A 14138-nucleotide genomic window follows, 5' to 3' on the forward strand; every position below is an offset into this window, starting at 1 on the left:
TAATTATATTAGTAATAGCATTAATATTATCATTTTGCAATTGCCATGTGTACTATAGGCTTAAAACAAGCAAGCAGTTATGTGTGTCCTTGAGAACCAGGATTCTTGCTATGAAAGGAAGGATGCTTAGATGTCATTGAGAAAAGGTAAAATAAAAGCTCTCTAGTCCCGATTTTGAATTGGAATCAATATGATCTCATAAGGTATGTTATCTTTGCATATATGTGCATTTATTTCCTTGTTCAGTCCACTGAAAGGGCCTAGAAACTCTGACCAAATCATTAACAGTAAGTATCTCTTGTATCCAGTTCAAAGGTCTTACATAACATTCCCATTAAAATAAAACAGTGTTTACTGAAAAAAAAAAAAAAAAATGGCTAATTCCAGTTCTGGAGCAGGACATGTTCAATATGAGCCACATCTTATACCAGATAACAAAGAAACTGTCAGAGATTTAATAGGGTTATGCCAAAGGAACTCAGGTGCCAACTTCAAGAGGTTTCCATTGACTGTGGATGGAATAATTTGAGCTTACATGTTGATAAATATTGCAAAGGACTTAAACCCATCAAACATGTGTAAAGCCATGTGTTCATAATTTTGTTTTAAAATAAACCAGTCCCCTTTAGGTTCAATTAAAAAAATAAACATTCACCCTGCCTTCCCATATCAACCACAGGATTACCAGATAATTGATGCTGGAATGTGTCTCTGTATAACAACATCTCAGATAATAAATAAAAAAGAGAAGTGATAGCATTAGAATACTTTCATATTGTGACCTCCAATGAATTAATAGATACAAGTAGTAGCATTAATGGCTACTAAAATCAGAAAAAGATATAAAAACAGATAGCATTTTTTTATAGATCTTTCCAAATATCATCTATAATCATGCCAAAGGAATGAAGATCTCCAAATCCAGCAGCCATTTGGCAGAAAGTAAATGGAAAAATGAACACAGCAAACTGGACCATGAGTATGGAATCAACAAAGCTCAGCTTCTTCAGTGGATAAATTACCAGGAAAATAAAGGGATTGAGGTATTACTTATAAACTAAGATATATTGCTATAGTCTTATAAATGTATAAACTAATAAGATTTGCTAAATGTAACTGCTGTAAAGTTAAATTCTTACTACATACCTGATGCTGTACTAAAGTTTTACTTTTCTTTGATCCTCACAATTCTTTGAGTTAAGTGCTGCGGGGGAGGCGGAGGTTGCAGTGAGCCGAGATAGCGCCACTGCACTCCAGCCTGGGCCACAGAGCAAGACTTGTCTCAAAAAAAAAAAAAAAAAAAAAAAGCCTAATGATAAATTGTACATTTATATTTTTAATGCCCGAAATTTTTTTTCTTTTTTAGAAAGACCAATAATTTTGCTAGACTATGTCTTGATGTTGGAGTCTAGTGTGCTTCCTCAACATGTAGATTCAAATCTTTCATTTCGGGGAAAGTTTCTTGTTCTGTAATGTTTATGTGGATTAATTAATTTTTGCGGTTGGCCTGTTCTCCCATTTTAGTTTTCTTCTTAGGGACCCCAACTATTCTTATGATGGTTAGTTTTTATTATTATTTTCTTAATAACTTGATAGTTTGATCTGTTTTATTGAGTACATCTTCAGAGTATGCTGTAATTGTCTGTAGAGATCTTTTTCTCTTTTTAATTTCTGTAATTTTGTATAGGGTTTGACCTCAAACTTTTCTCCTGTCTATTTTTGTGTAAAATTTTCTCGGAAGTTTAGAATTAAGAAACATTCTAACTTCACAGGGGTTCTGTTCTCTCTCTCCTGCTCTCTCATGGTGACATAAAATTGCATGACAGCTTGTTTTCTGTGATTTCCTGGCTCTGATGGCTCCAGTTTACAGTGAAGAAAGCTTAGATACATAAAATGTATGCGTTTAGTCAAGGTCAGAATGCCCACAGATCGTGATTCTAAGATTTTAATCTTTACCAATTGTAATAAAAGCTTATAGTTTTAATACTATAGTATATTCAGTGCTATACATTATATATTATACAATTTTAATAATTCTTTTCTGTAGTAAATTGGAAATATGATAGATGCATATAGAAATTTAAACCACATATTACAATATAATATTATAATTGAAAATTTCTTACACTCAAAGTAAAGCACCTTGAATTTCAGTAATACATCACAGTCAAGGACTTGAATCATGTTGTAAAAGCAATGTAATACTTTGTCAGTGAGATCATTTGATTCATAGATAAAATGAGGGATATAAAACTTCCAGAATGCCTGGGAATTCATTAGAAGGTTATGTGCAGACAGAAGTTAGGGGGTCCCAGGCAGCACATAGCATGTGCAAAGGCACAGAGGCACAGTGTGTTCTGGAAACATATTTGTTTGGTATGATAAGAACAAAGTATGGTTCAGCAGGAGACCTGCAGTATGTACAAATGCAGTCATCCTGTAGAGGGCCTTGCAGTTTAGAAAGGATGTTAATATTTATAATTTGGAATGGTATAATCACTGTTGTATTGTAGCTAATTAGCTTTGGATACTTTGTATAGGAACAGAATTCACAATCAACTGTGTAGATACTAAGAGGATCTGTAGAGAGGCCTTGGAATTTCTGGAAACTTGAAAAATTGAACACACTAAATGTTGAATATGTATGCTTTTGCGTCTTTCCTGGGAGACATCCGATAACTTTTAGCTGATTATCAAAGCATTCCATAGAATCATAATGTTAGAAGATGTTATGAGGACCACGTAGGAAATGTATTAGTGTCCCAGGGTTTCTGTAAGACCAAGTACCACAAACTGAGTGGTTTAAAATAACAGAAATTTATTCTCTGTCATTAGTGAAGGCTAGAATCAAGGTTTCAGAAGAAATATGCTCCTTCCAAATCTTCCAGGGAAGATCCTGCCTTGACTCTTCCATCTCCTGGTAACTCCAAGCACTCCTTGACTTGTGACAGCGTAACTCCAAATTCTGTGTGTCTTCATATGACCTTCTTCTCTCTGTTTGCTTGTGTGTGTACCCTCTCTTTTTATAAGGACATCAGTCCTTGAACTTAGTGTACATAATAATGTACACTAATAGTACAGTGACTTCATTTTGAGATCACTAATTAATTTCATCTGCATACCCTATTTCCAAATAAGGTCACATTCTGAGGTTTCAGGACATGAATTTTTAGGGGACACTATTCAACATCCTGCAAGAAACTAATATTTAGTCTGGGAGAGATATGATGACAAACAAGGAGTTCACAAATGAAAGAGAGAATATTCAGAATATCAATTTTTTGTGTATGGTTGGATTTAATAATTAGAGGTAGGAAAGAATTAAAGATGGATCCAAGGTCTCTACTTTGGGAGAGGGAGAGATTGTTATCCCATCAGCTGAAATAGGAAATAAAGATATAGGTTTGAGATGTAGATCTGTATGGTGTGTTTGATTTGGATATATTAACATGAATGTGCCTTTCTGCTCTCTTAGGGAGAGATGTCTCAGAAGCCATAGAAATAAACCTTAATCTCAGCCTGTGATGAAAGAGAAGTTTTGATGGAAGAACAAAATTGAAGAGATAGGAAGGGGCTTATATTCAGAAAGAGGAACACTTACATGTGAGAATCTTTGAAAATGAAATAGCTCTGAATGTTCAGTTGTTTCACTGAAGATTTCAAGGAGGAAATCCACACAACAAAAGAATTAAAATTCAGTGGGATGAGAAAAACATGACAGAAAATTATGACAACCTTTCCAGAAGCATAAGTGGAAACAAAGGGAAAGGTAGTTAGAGGAGACTGCAGGATCAAGTCAGGGGTTTGACTTTTGAGGTAAAGAAATTTGTTTATGTTCCAAAGGAAAGAAATCACTGAAAAGGAAAGGGTTAAAGAGAAATAGAAAGATAAAAATTTGTTGGGCAAGACATATGAGGATAAATAGGGATGGAATTTTTAGCACATGAAGTTTTAGCCACAGTTACACCTCCCTGATGGGCAGAGTTGGTTGTATGCAAAGTCCAGAGGCAGAAGCAGGGAAGAGAAGGTCATCCTCAATGTCATAATTTATCTGGGGAGAAGTAGGGCATATCAATTCCTAATGTTGAGGTTACTAATGGCTTAAGGAGTGTGATGACAGTTTAGAAGAGCCCTGGATTCCAAAGAACATGAACAGAAACTAGAGGGTTGTTGCCGAACCTCGGATTATACTTATGGTAACCTCATCACTGAGAATTTCCCAGATTGCTGCTTTTCTTACTATACTTCTGGTGTGTGCTGAAAGACTCTTTGAGGTTATTTACCTCTGAGTTTGTAGATGACATTGCCTTCAGTGCTTGTCTATAAATACCAAAGAAGAGTCAGTTCTGTTGTTCATTATTTTCTAAAAGTCTTTTGGAAATTTATTCAAGATATCATCTTCCACAAAACCTAAAGATTGTATTTATGTCTTTGCTGACATCAAGCAATTTATGAAGCTAAATAGAAAGATCAGTCTTAGAAACGGTCATAATATTTCCCTGAAGCTATCACCCAAGTAAAGTGAAACATGCTAAAGAACTCATTATAAAGAAACTTACCATACACCAGGTCTTGAAAATGAACTCTGAAAACTTGCCAACTACTTTCAAGATTAAAAAAATTTCTGAGCAGCATTTGATCCTAACTTTAATCTGTAACAACAGAAGGAAAGTGGAATTTAATTCATTTTACTACGTTTCAGAGTAAACTACCAGACCAAATAACTGGTTGATGATTTAGGGAACAGGCACTGGAGCCAGACACCTGGGTTTGAACTTGCCCTTTACTACCTCTATGACTTCATATAAATTGCTTTATCTTTCTGTGCTTCAGTTTTGTGGTTGGTAAAATGAAGATGAGGATAGAAAGTATCTTATGCCTTGTTATAAAATTAAATGAATTAATGTTTGTAAGCACACAGCACCTAAAATAGTATTATATGAGTATTTGCTAAATATGTTTATTTTAATACACAAAAGTATCTGGCTGATGTTGGGGCTGCTAATGGCTTCAGGAGTGCTCCCCAAAGAGCACTTACACTCGAGTACTCTTAAGTGCTCTTACACTTAATACAAAGGTGTATTTAAAGGTTTAGCACACCTTTAATACAACAGCGTATTAAAATAAAATAGCTTATTATTTTAAAAAAGGCTTAATTTGGCATATTCTACTGAACACCAATTCCATATAATCCCTACTCGGGAAGCTTTAAAGAGAACTGAGGTTTCACAGCTGCACACACACATGCCCACAGAGGCACACACTCTATAATTTTATTAGTGTTAGACAGTTGGTGATAAAAAGTATTTTTTAAGACCACTAGGGTATGATTTAACCCTGTCACAAAATAGGAAAGATAAGGTTAGCCAATTATTTTTTCATAAATATATAGGTGAACTTCTTGACATTTATGAGGAATGCATGTTTATGTTTTCTATTCCTCTCAAAGGCAATTATCAAATAAATAATTATAATGTAAATATTGGAAAGTAGGTTAAGTGTGTACTATTCAAATTCTTCCAATTCTTTCTTAGATAGGTTATATACACTACATCTGTAATCAATAAATCAACTTTTAATTTTATTTAATCAATAAAATAACATATGCTTCTATGGTAGAATATCCTCATTACATATAAAATTTCATGAACTGTTAAGTCATTTGTGGCTTAACAACTGTGAATATTAAAATTAAATATGCCCAAATCAACTTTTTATGTATAAATTATAGTTTGTATGTACATACCCTTTTTTATATATAAACATAGAGAATTATATATGTCTTCACATGTGTATACTAAAAGTCCATGTGCAATCTGAAATATTCTCCAACGTTTTCATTGATTTCATGACATTTTATATTTCTTTCCAAATTGGCATATTTCACTTAGCAACATATTTGCATGATTTTCCACTGCATTTTCAGCAGTGTAAAATAGTTTGCAATTACCAAGGTACAGCTCTACAAATATATTAAGACCATTTGGGGGCTAATTTTATAAATAGGTAACTAATTAGTGAATAAGTTTGTCTTATGAGTACTTATGCTTCTTTTTGTAGTCTTACAGTTTTAGAAATTCAGATATTCAACTCTTGTTACTTTAATCTGTCTTGGAGTTTCTGTGAGTCTCGGGACCGAAAACTGAGCTAAAGAGATACAATATTGTGTAGGAAAGCATACTCATTAAAGATATATGAATAGCACAATATTTAGCATTAGTGCCTAATTCTAAAGGAACCCAGGTTTTACAACTTTATGAGCTGAAGCATCGATGCAATTTAATAGTATATATTATCTCATAATGCTTTGTAATTGATTTGATTATGATTCTTTCATACTTAAGAGATATTCTAAAATAAATTCTCTGAAGTTCCTAAGAAGGGATATTAATGAGATGTTTCTACCATAGACTGCCAACTCATTCCCTTATCTACCTAGACTTCCTCTACCTTCTAACTTTTAGAGTGTAACTCAAATTCCACACCATCCACTGCCATTCACATTAATCTATTCTCCTCTCCTGAATTTCCACAGCAATACCCTATTTCCAGCAGGATTTTTTTTCAAGTATTTACACACTGCTCTATGCTCTTATTTGGAAATATCATGCACTTAAAATTTGTTTCACCAGTTCAAGTGCAAGGACATTGGCAAGCTTTGTGTTTCTCTTGGCTGGGCCACATTGCTTTCTTCATGTAGCATGAAACAACAAACACTTGGAGAATCAAAATTAATACAACTTAATCTCATCAAATGCAGCATCTATATCTAATACTTTTTCTGTCTTTCATAGGATCTAAAGTAGCTGAGAGGCCATAGTATTGTTTTCAAAAACATGTACATGGTGGCTATCATCCAATTGATAGTTCTATAAAATATCTGTCAAGACATTTGACTGGTTTTACAAAATGTAGCACAGCATAGGAAAAACAAATTACTAATTTCAAAGTCATGGTAAAATTCTCTTTACTGATCATAAGTGATACGTATTTATAAAGAAAGATATGCATTTGTAGGGAAAGATAGCTGTCATGTGGAAGAATAAACATGAAGTTACAGTCTGATTGGAGTTTTATTACTGTCCCTGTCTCTCAATAACTGCGTGATTTAACAAGTTTTTAAAACATTTTTGAGCCTCATTTTTTATGTAGGTTAATAACATTTGTTCCGCAGAGTTTAGTTTTAAATAATAGATGAAAAAACAATGACAAAGTACTTTTAAGCCATATAAAGTTAGGATTTTCAGAATTATTTTGATATCAAAATGTTATGGTGACACAATTTAAATTTCTGATTAAGAAAATTAATAACGGAGCCTATCATGGGGAGGGGGGAGGGGGGAGGGATTGCATTGGGGAGTTATACATGATATAAATGATGAATTGATGGGTGCTGACAAGTTGATGGGTGCAGCACACCAACATGGCACAAATATACATATGTAATAAACCTGCATGTTATGCACATGTACCCTAGAACTTAAAGTATAGTAAAAAAAATAAAGAATATTTTTAAAATTAAAAAAAATAAATAAATAAAAATAAAAATAAAAATAAGAAAATTAATAACTATCTCACCTGAATTACATGGAAGAATACACAAGTATTCTATATACATACAAGATAGAAAGCTAAGAATAAGAAGTAAACAAAAACCATCTCATATTTCTAAAATACTTTCTTTAAAACAACCTATAATTCAGCCAGAATTTACTGGTTACAAGGCATATAGTTATCTACAAAGAAGCCCTCGAGGAATGAAATACTGAATCATCTTTTTATGCTGCTACTCATACATTTTTATTAAAAATTTCAAAACCAACACTTGAAATGAAACTGAGACATTGTAAAACATCTGTTTTACAACTCTCCATTTCTGCCTAACCCAAGTCCAAGAAACGTTTGATAAGTTTTGAAAATATTATATCCTGAGTTATTTCTAATTGCTCATTTACTCATTTATGCATACATCCAATCAATATTGATGTAATCAGTATTTTTTTCTGACATGCTGATAGATTGTAGGTGTATGGTTTTAAACTACACACACATGTTCTCTGCCTTCATGAAGTTTACAGCTGAGTGGGGAATTCAAAATATATGTAGGTAAGCAATTTAACATACATTCCAGTTCATTCTATGCTAAATGAAAAGGGGGATAAAATAGTGCAGATTTTGAGATCAGCATTATAGGATCTACTTTAGAAGAGTAGTGTAAAATCTTCAACGAAGTGACTTCTAAGTTGACTCATGAAGGATAAGAAGTCAATGTTACAAAGAGCAGAGAAAAGAGTGTCTGCAAAGGCTGTTGGGGAGAGAAGGTCTTGATTCACCAGAAGAACATCAGGAAGAATTTGAAGAAGCTGGTGTCGCTGGAGCTGAGAAAGCAGCAGAGGTGCAGACATGAGTGGATGGTGAATAGGAAGTCAGGACTAAAACCAAGCAAGGCCTTGGGAATCATGACAAGAATTTTCATTTTATTTGGATTACAAAAGCTATTGAAGACTCTTAAACAGAGGGCAAATTAACAGATTTATGCCTTTTGAAACAGGATTTTTTTTTAAGCTGAAAGAGAGTAAAAGGAGAAGCAGGGAAATAATAAATAGCCTACATCAGCACACCACTGCACTACAGCCTGGGCAACAGAGCAAGACTCCGTCTCAAAAAATAAATAAATAAATAAATAAATAAATAAATAAATAAATAAAAGCATACCTCAGGAGCCTGCATTGTCTAGGTGACAGGTGATACTGGCATGGACTACTGAGGTAACAGAAAGTAACAGCATCTGTCTTTAATGTATTTTCCTTTAAAAAATGCAACTGTCAGTGGAAGAAATTGAACTGGGGGTTCACTTAAAATCCTTGATTTATTTTAGGAAAAGGGGAAAAAAGAGATTTTTATTAACTTAACTGCTACCAGCAGAAATATATTCATAGAAAATATATCTCTGGTCTGCCTAGTTCTAAAAAACCTTATCTTAGGAGCATTCTATTATTCCAAGGAAGTTATGCTCTAAAGATTGTCAAACATTATTTTTTACACTTGTATTTAAGATTTTCTATGTTCCACACACAGTGATTTATATGTGTGTGTGTGTGTGTGTGTGTGTGTGTGTGTGTGTGTATGTATCTAATTTCCATAACAATACTATCTCCCTTTTTGAGGTAAAGAATGAGAAAAAAATAAGAAACATGTCTAAGGTCCAAGGTGATACCACTCATTAAATTGAAAACTTAAATCCGGGCGCCGTGGCTCATGCCTGTAATCCCAGCACTTTGGGAGGCCAAGGCGGGTGGATCACGAGGTCAGGAGATCGAGACCATCCTGGCGAACACGATGAAACCCCGTCCCTACTAAAAATACAAAAAATTGGGCGGTCGTGGTGGTGGGCGCCTGAAGTCCCGGCTACTTGGGGGCTGAGGCAGGAGAATGGCGTGAACCCGGGAGGCGGACCTTGCAGTGAGCCCAGATCACGCCACTGCACTCCAGCCTGGGTGACAGAACGAGACTCCGTCTCAAATAAATAGATTAATGGATTAATTGATTCAGAACTTAAACCTAGTCTTGCCTCTGCCTGACTCCAGACCTCATGGTTTCTGTCCCGATTCACCAGTTGTTTTCTTCCTTCCTTCCTTTCTCCCCTTTTTTCTTCTTTCCTTCCTTCCTTCCTTTTTGCCTGTCCCAATTTATCAATTCTTTCTTTGTTTCTTTAAAAAAAAAGTATTGGTTTTTTCCTGTTTTTTTTTTTTTGCATTAGTTATTTATATTATTCTATTTTAAAAAATTATTTTCTATGTTCCACAAATAATTCTTAATTTTATTCTATTATTCTGAACTCCAAAATATAGAAGGGATGTATTAACTCTTAATTTTCCTTAGTTCATTTTCCATTACTGTAACAGAGTACCTGAGACTGGACAATTTCTTTATCTTTTTTACTTTTACTTTTATTTTTATTCTTTGAGCCAGAGGCTCACTCTGTTGCCCACGCTGGAGTGCAGTGGCATGATCTTAGCTCACTGAAGCCTCCGCCTCCCAGGTTCAAGCGATTCTACTGTCTCAGCCTTCTGAGTAGCTGGGATTACAGGCACACACCACCATCCCTGGCTAATTGTTTTGTATTTTTAGTAGAGACAGGGTTTCACCATGTTGGCCAGGCTGGTCTCAAATTCCTAACCTCAGGTGATCTGCCCACATCAGCCTCCCAAAGTGCTGGGATTACAGGCATGAGCCACCATGCCCGGCCGAGACTGGACAATTTATAAAGAAAGGTACTTATTTGGCTCATGATGCTGGAGTCTGAGTAGTGCCAGATCAGGTGGCTGCAGCTGGTTGGCTTCTGGTGAGGGACTTGATGTGTCATAACATGGTAGAAGATGTCACAGGTCAAGAGGGCCAAGCCTGCTACTCAGAACTCTCTCCTCTTAGAAAGTCACTATTGCCTCTCACTCCGGTGACTGCTTTTAATCCTAATCATCTCCAAAAGATTCCACCTCTCAAATACCATAGTCAGATTTTTCACCTTCTTTCTATCTTTACAGTGGGGATTAGGTTTCAACATGAATTTTGGAGGAGACCTTCAAATCATAACATAATCTATCCTGAAATAATTCTAAATTGGTATGTTCATCCTAAAACTCCAAGTCTGTGCAGAAGCAGACCTGCTGTGCCCCAGCATGATGATAGAAACTTGGATGAATTTACTAGTTGTGAGTAGGACATATTTTCAAATATCTCTCTGTCTCCTTGTCAATATGCTTCTTGTCAAATATTCCTCCGTCTCCCCTACAACTATTTCATGAGCTCCATTAAAATCTCTTATTACTCTGATCTTTTTAAGATAAATGTGTTGTCAGAACTGGCTAGTATAAAAAGAAATGGGTAAAGAGTTAAGCAGTATGAAAACCATATAAAACCACGTTAATACAATGAGAAATCATAGAAGAGAGTGCTTATAGTACAAACTAATTTTATGGAAAGAAACATCTTAGAGCAGTCTAAATCATGGCTTCTTAATTTCGGCACTACTAACATTTTGGGTCGAGAATTTTTTGTTGTGGAAGGTGGTCCAGTGCATTGTAAAATGTTTAGAAGCACCCCAAGCACTATCTACTTGAATCAGTAGCAACACACTCATTCTCCTCCTGTTATAACAACCAATAATATTTTGGGACATTGCCTAATTTCCTGTGGGAAGGGGGGAAAAATCAACTCCGGTTGAAAACCACTGGTCTAGAGCATAGAATTCTAGTCAGAGAACACATTCCAGCTGCAAAAAAATACATAGTATTCCTAGGATGTCCTCAAAATGCTAGTACTAGCTGGTAATGCAGAAATGCCCAAGAGTTTCACAAAGCATAAGGGAAGGTGAGTGGGTAATGATCAAATGTAGGTTCTATGTTATCAGGGGGGAAGAAAAGGAGAAGAGTAAGAAGAAGGAGGAGGAGGAGGAGGAAGAGAAGGAGGAGGAGGAGGAGGAAGAGGAGGAGGAGGAGGAGGAGGAGGAGGAAGAGGAGGAACAACAAAACTCTGGAGTTTTAGCTGCTTCAAATATGGCAGAGTAGGCCAGGAATGGTGGCTTACACCTGTGATCCAGGCACTTTGGGAGGCTGAAGTGGCAGATCACCTGAGTTCAGAAGTTTGAGACCAGCCTGGGCAACATGGCAAAACCCCATCTCTACAAAAACTAAAATTAAAAAATTAGCCCATCGTGGTAGTGTGTGCTTGTGATCCCAGCTACTTGGGAGGCTGAGGTCAGAGGATCACTTGAACCTGGAGGAGGAGGTTGCAGTGAGCCAAGATAGCACCATTGCAGAGAGACCCTGTTTCAAAAAAAAAAAAAAAAAAAAAAAATGCAGAGTCTAGGTGGTTGCTTTCCGGGTAGATAGGCAGAAGCAGTGATAGGAACATTGTTTGCAGAGTAGGAAAGAAGTTTCCTGACTCAATATAAAAAGCCTTCTGTTCCTAGGAGTTTATGCCATATTCTTAGAGGTAACAGAAAATCATCAAAAAATTGCAAGAGGAGATTTACTTATAAAAATGGATAAATGTGTAGGTGGGTAAGAAAGTTTTAGAATTGTGTATCGGTGTCAGCAAAGCCATCGTCTGTAGGAGAAATCTAGCTCGCTGCCTCATTTTGTGAATAAAGTTTTATTGGAATACAGCACACATTTATGCTACAATGGCAGAGTTAAGTAGTTGTAACAGAGACCATATAGTTTGCAGAATATGAAATATTTTCTATCTGTCCCCTTATTTAAAAAGTTATCCAACTTTTTAAATGTAAAAAGTTATCCAACTTTTTAAATGTAAAAAGTTATCCAACTTTTTAAATGTAAAAAGTTATCCAACTTTTTAAATGTAAAAAGTTGCCCATTAAATTTAAATTAAACATTTAATTTAAAAAGTTGCCCATTGCACTGTGATGTTCCTACCCACCTTCTGCCATCCCAATTCGTATGTTGAAGCCCCAATATGACTGTATTTGGCTATACGGCATATAAGGAGAAAATTTATTTAACAGAGGGTCGAAACAATGGGATTCAATAGGACGGGTTTCCTTGAAGAAGAGGAAGAGACACAAGGGACCTAGTGCTCTCTCTTTCCTCCTTGCTCTCTTTCTCTTCCTTTTTCTCTTTGTGTATGTACAGAGGAAAGATCATATGAGGACACAGCCAGAAAACAGCTATCTACAATCCAAAGAAAAGATCTTGTCAAAAACCAATTCTGCAGGCAACTTAATTTTGAACTTTCAGCCTCTGGAACTGACAAATTATACTTCTGTTGTTTCAGTCACTGAGTCTGTGGTATTTTGTCACACAGCCAGAGTAGATTAATATGACAATCCTTGGCCTAGATCATTTATTTATTCAATAACATTATGCACAGTAATTTTATAGAGCACTAGAATTATTAATATGTGAAAACCATGGTTTCTACCCTATCAAAGCTCATAACCTAGTAGAGGGAGACAGACGTGTATTTAGCTGACAGTCTACATGTGCAGTTTTCAAACAATTTTAATGTGTAGATTCACTTGATTCTTTTTTTTTTTCTTTTTTTACAACACAAGATGATAAAAGGAAAAAACTGTTCTCATCTGCTTGGAGATTTCGATAGTGACGGGAGACAAATTCCTAGGCAGACAGGGATGGGTCCCTAGTGAAACCTCACCTTCAAGCCAATGACAGTCTAAAGGCTGAAAGCCGAGCTACCAGTTCCAGTTAAAGTCCACGACCAGACTGAGAACTTCCATCCTTGTCTTACCCACTCTTTCTTGATTGCTTCCTTCTGAATGATGCCTTTTAACCAATTGAATGGTGCTTTTTCCAAGACCACCCATGGACCAATCAGCATACATTCCCCCATTATAAGCTCACAGAAACCCCATATTCAGCCTCACAGATGGCAACCTGCTTTCAGGTACCCTCTCGCTGATGAATAAAATTCTACTCTGCCTTACTCATTCTCTGGTGTCCACATACTTCATTCCTCTTGGTCATGAGACAAGAACTCAGAATTTGCAGAAATGTGGGGAGCAAAAGAGCTGTAATTCTCCTGCTCACCAAGTTGTGGGTGGCAGAAGTAAAAGAGCTGTGACACTTCCTCCCACTCGCCAAACAATGGGAGTGAAGAAGCCACTAGATGCAACTCCCTCCTGCTTGCCAAACAATGGGAGAGAAGTTGGTGCCACTCGCTGAACTACAGGAATGGAAAAGCCACAACACTTTTACCATTTGACCTTCTCTTGCTTTAAAAAACAGATAAACAGAATTTTTGTGCAACTACTTTGGTATTTGATTATAATGTTTTTGAAAGCATGTTGTCAAAAATAAGATGAGTTGGAAAAAGCAAAATGGCTTGAAGATGCAAGAAAAGTGTTTACAACAACCAGAAACAGATCTCCCAGGCTAGGGAAGGGCTGGAACAATATGTCTTGTTCTAGGACCTGAGCAACCTGGGCCCTCTTCCCTGGCAGCACCTCAAGTACAGCCTTCTGTGTCTGGGCATGCATTGTCAACAGGGGTGACATCACTCCAGGGAACAAAAATTGGTTCATGAGTGGTGAAAAAAATCTTAGGTATTACAATAGTCCATAGTCTCTTAAAGGGCCACAATAACATATTAACAGGTAG

This window comes from Rhinopithecus roxellana, chromosome 2 (assembly GCF_007565055.1).
Source record: "Rhinopithecus roxellana isolate Shanxi Qingling chromosome 2, ASM756505v1, whole genome shotgun sequence".
In the NCBI taxonomy this organism is placed as follows: Eukaryota; Metazoa; Chordata; class Mammalia; order Primates; family Cercopithecidae; genus Rhinopithecus; species Rhinopithecus roxellana.